This window comes from Penaeus vannamei, chromosome 38 (assembly GCF_042767895.1).
Source record: "Penaeus vannamei isolate JL-2024 chromosome 38, ASM4276789v1, whole genome shotgun sequence".
Lineage (NCBI taxonomy): Eukaryota > Metazoa > Arthropoda > Malacostraca > Decapoda > Penaeidae > Penaeus > Penaeus vannamei.
This window is the reverse complement of record NC_091586.1, coordinates 782503-787502: the sequence shown is the minus strand read 5'-3', so window position 1 is coordinate 787502 and position 5000 is coordinate 782503. Positions and strand designations below refer to the sequence as shown.

General features: G+C 47.8%; 1 long non-coding RNA gene across 2 annotated transcripts in view; it reads left to right on the top strand.

Annotated features, from left to right (window-relative positions):
* LOC138859728 (uncharacterized) overlaps positions 1-5000 on the top strand; it is a 70350-nt gene that overhangs the window by 41831 nt on the left and 23519 nt on the right. For both annotated transcript variants that reach the window (XR_011398208.1, XR_011398207.1), the window contains exon 2: positions 386-1275. This is a non-coding gene — a long non-coding RNA (uncharacterized lncRNA). The remainder of the gene's footprint in view (positions 1-385; positions 1276-5000) is intronic.

The window sequence follows — 5000 nt, the reverse complement described above, 5'->3', positions numbered from 1 at the left end:
TTATATTTTTTCTCTCTTCTCTTCTCTTTTCTCAGTCTCCTTGCCTTCCCCCTTCCCCTCCTCTACACCTTCCTACACACACACACACACACACACACACACACACACACACACACACACACACACACACACACACACACACACACACACACACACACACACACACACACACATATAACACCCCTCCCCCCCCACACACACACACATAACACCCCCCTCCCCCCTCCTTCACCCACACACACACACACACACACACACCCATAACACCCCCCTCCCCCTCCTTCACCCACCCACACACACAGACTATCTTTAGACAAATAAACAATTGATAAAAAGTGAAAAACAGTCAGTAATTCGGTCACTTAAATTGTTTATATTATTTCAGGCATCGGCGAGTGCAACAGCTGGAAGAAAATAGTGAACCTGACTTTACGAAAAAAAAGGGAATAGAGAAGACACCGAGAAAAGTGTAAAAAGGATAGATATGATGAATGAAGTGAAAACGAACGAGGTGCTGATAAGAGTAATAAGAAAGATATGATGTTTTGAGAAATAGAAAGAAAAAAACAGGAGAAAATAAGTGAGATATAAAAAGAATAGTGATGGTGTAGTGGAAATAAGAACAAAGAAAAAACGTGAAAAAAGAAGCAGAAAAAAACACGGAGAGAATATCGCCACAAAGCGAAAGAGGAATTAAGGAAGAAAAGAATAAGACTAAACAGAGGAAGGAGAAGAAGACTTAAGAAAAAGGAGAAGAAAACCAAGCGTAACCAGAACACCAAGAAGAAGAAGAGAAGAGAAGGAAAATAAGATTAAGAGAAATAAGAAGAGGGAGGAGGAGGAGGAGGACCCCAAAGAACCCATTAGAACCCCTCTGAGACCCCCCTCATACCGTCCCTAAGAACCCCCTCATACCACCCCTCAAAACCCCCTCATACCGCACCTCAGAACCCCCTCATACCACCCCCTCAGAACCCCCTCATACCGCCCCCTCAGAACCCCCACGACCCCCTAAAACACCCCTCAGAACCCCCCTAAAACCCCCTCAGACCCCCCTCCCACACGACCCCCCTCTCGCACTTTGGACAGCAGCGCCGCCGTGTCTTCGTGGACGCCCCCGCCGCCGCCTCCTCACCCCCCTCGCCCCACCTCCTTCAGGATGTCGACCCCGGGCGAGCGTCTCTTGTCGCAGATCCACGCCATGCAGGTGCAGGTGACCCAACTCCGTCATGAGGCCAGCATCAAGCGCATCCCCGTCAGCCAGGCGTGCCATGAGTGAGTAGGAGGGTGGTGTGAGGGAGGTGTGAGGGAGGGATGTGAAAGGAAAAAAATGGAAGGAAAGGAGTGAGTGAGGCTTTTGTGAGTTGTGAGGGTGGTGGGAGGGAGGAGTGAGGTTTTTGTGAGTTGTGAGGGAGGAGGGAGGCTTTTGTGAGTTATGAGGGAGGAGGGAGGTTTTTGTGAATTGTGAGTGAATAGGAGGGTTATGAGGGAGGGATATGAAAGAAAAAACAGAAGGAAAAGAGTGAGTGAGGCTTTTGTGAGTTGTGAGTGAGTAGGAGGGTGGTGTGAGGGAGGGATGTGAAAGAGAAAAAAATGGAAGGAAAGGAGTGAGTGAGGATTTTGGGAGTTGTGAGGGTGGTGTGAGGGAGGAGTGAGGCTTTTGTGAGTTGTGAGGGAGGAGTGAGGCTTTTGTGAGTTGTGAGTGAGTAGGAGGGTGAGGGGGGAGGTGTGAGGGAGGGATATGAAAGAAAAAAATGGAAGGAAAGGAGTGAGTGAGGCTTTTGTGAGTTGTGAGGGAGAGGGAGGCTTTTGTGAGTTATGAGGGTGGTGTGAGGGAGGAGTGAGGTTTTTGTGAGTTATGAGTGATGAGGGAGGGATATAAAAGAAAAAATAGAAGGAAAGGAGTGAATGAGGCTTTTGTGAGTCGTGAGTAAGAGAGATATGAGGGAGGAGTGGCAACGGGGAATGAGGCTTTTGTGAGTTGTGAGGGAGGAGTGGCAAGGGGGGAATGTGGCTTTTGTGAGTTCTGAGTAAGAGATATGAGAGGGCAATGGCAAGGGTGAATAAGGCTTTTGTAAGTTGTGAGTGAGTAGGCGAGTTATGAGGGAGGAATGATAAGGGGGCGAAGGAAGCTTTTATGAGTGGGGACGCCATGAAGAGAAGCCGTAAGCGAGAATAGGTGCCATGAATGAGTTATGAGTGAATGTGAGTGCCGTGGGTGAATTTGAAATGAATAGAGATATCATTATTGAGTGGTCGGGGAATGGGAACGTTATGAGTTGTGAGGGAGAGGAGGCAATGAGTCTGTTGTGAGGTAGAGGACGCAGTGGGTATGTTGTGGGAGAGAGGATGCAATGAGTATGTTATGAGGGAGAGGACTCAGTCAGTATGTGAGGGAGAGTAGAAGCAATAAATATGTTGTGAGGGAGAGATCGCAGAGAATATGTTGTGAGGGAGAGATCGCAATATGTTGTGAGGGAGAGAGGACGTAGTGAGTATGTTGTGAGGGAGAGGACGCAGAAAATATGTTGTGAGGGAGAGGACGGAATAAATATGTTGTGAGGGAGAGATCGCAATATGTTGTGAGGGAGAGAGGACGTAGTGAGTATGTTGTGAGGGAGAGGACGCAGAAAATATGTTGTGAGGGAGAGGACAGAATAAATATGTTGTGAGGGAGAGATCGCAATATGTTGTGAGGGAGAGGACGCAGAAAATATGTTGTGAGGGAGAGGACGGAATAAATATGTTGTGAGGGAGAGATCGCAATATGTTGTGAGGGAGAGATCGCAATATGTTGTGAGGGAGAGGAAGCAAAAAAATATGTTGTGAGGGAGAGGAAGCAATAAATATGTTGTGAGGGAGAGGACGCAGAGAATATGTTATGAGGGAGAGATCGCAGTGAGTATATTGTGAGGGAGAAAGGACGTAATAAGTATGTTCTGAGGGAGAGAGGGCGCAGTGAGTATGTTGTGAGGGAGGGGACGGAATAAATATGTTATGAGGGAGAGATCGCAATATGTTGTGAGGGAGAGAGGAATCCGCGAGTGAGCCGTAAGTGATTGAGAGTGTCATGCAGGAGTTGTAGCGACGTCCGAAATGAGTTGTGAGGGGAAAGGGACGCCGCGAGGGTAATTTGAGTGAGTGGGGAGCCTTTTAGGGAGTTGTGAGGGAGCTGTGAGGGAGTCCTTAGGGAGGTCCGTGAGGGAGACCACGAGGGGGTCCTTGAAAGAGTCCATTAGAAAGTTGTGAGGGAAACCATGAGAGAGTTGTGAGGGAAACCATGAGAGTTGTGAGGGAAACCATGAGAGAGTTGTGAGGGAAACCATGAGAGTTGTGAGGGAAACCATGAGAGAGTTGTGAGGGAAACCATAGGGAGTGGGGAGTCGTGAGGGAGTGGAAACGCCAAGAAGTTGAGGGAGAGGGAATGCCAAGAAGTTATGAGGGAGTGAGGAGACTATGAGGAAGTGTAAGGAAGAGAGGACGAAATTGTGAGTAAGGAAATCATGAGGAAGTCGAGCCGCGTTGTGAAGTGTTGATACCATGAGTATATTACGAAGGAGTGAGATGCCACGAAAAAGTGTGAGTTAACAGGTACATTATGAGGGTGTTATGAGGGAGTCGCCAAGTTATGAGTAAAAAGGCTCGCCAAGAATGAGTATTACAAGAGAGACTCTATGAATGGGTCATCCAGGAGTGGTGTAAGGTGAGGCTCGCCATGAGTAATGCAACGATTATTGACATGAATAATTTCGAGACATGATAATGAGTCGTGCTGTGAATGAAGAATGAGAAAGAATGAGTAATCTGAATGAATATTGCAGTGAATGGATACTGCGGCGTGTTAGAGGCATTGTGGGTATTGTCAAAGAGGTCGCTGGTATTGATGAATGAATAATTCACCTGAGAGATGAGTAGGAATGAGTAACATCATGGTGTAATTTTATGAGAGAAATGTCGAAAATTCTGTTTTTTTCTTTACGAGAAAAATGCGCCAAGTCGAAAATTCTATTCTTTTCTTTTTCTTTATTTTCCAAAGAGTCGCGTGTTTTTGGAGATTGGAATCCGAATTTCTGTTTGAAAAACGTAATACCTGGGTTTTTTTTAAATATATATGAAGAAATATCGATTGAATGTATATACATATTCTTCAAGAATCTACACCACCTTCCCACCGAGATCTTTAGCCCCGCCCACTTTCAGATCGCCAGCCAATCAGATCCGCCGACGCGTGACGTCACCGCGCGCTAATCGGGGGTCGTATCGGGTTTCCGTCGAAGGACATTTGACCCGATCTCACGAAAGGTCAAACGGCTTTTACACGGCGCGGAAGGGGAGCGCAGGTGGAAAGAAAGGCGGAGAAAAAGGACAAAAGAACTTGACCTTTTGCAAGAGCAATCAGCGAGAAGGGGTTGCCGATGACTGATATTTGGGCACGGGGGGGGTTGCCAATGACTGATATTTGGGCACGGGGGGGTTGCCAATTGGATGATTTGCGGTTAATTAGGCCATGGTTATCGCTGACGGTGCGTGGGCGTGAAAGATGCTGTCCGTGATTGTGTTCGTGATTTGGTCTTGTCTAATTCCGTTTTTATCCCTTGTTATCGCTCTTCCTTTATTGCTGTCGTTTTTTTTCTCTCTCGTGTGTCTCTCGTTTTCTTTGTCCGGTCTGTGCTTTTCTGTTTTTGTTCGTTTGCTCTTCTCGTCTGTCTTTTTGTCTCTTTCTCTCTTTCTCTCTCTCTCTCTCTCTCTCTCTCTCTCTCTCTCTCTCTCTCTCTCTCTCTCTCTCTCTCTCTCTCTCTCTCTCTCTCTCTCTCTCTCTCTCTCCCTCACTCCCTCATCCCCTCCACCCTCCCACCCTCCCACCCTCCCTCTCCTTCTCTCCCTCTCCCTTCCCCTCCCTCTCCTTCCCTTCCCTCCCTCCCTCCCTCCCTCCCTCCCTCCCTCCCTCCCTCTCCCTCCCCTCCCTCCCTCTCCTTCCCTCTCCCTCCCCTCTCCTTCCC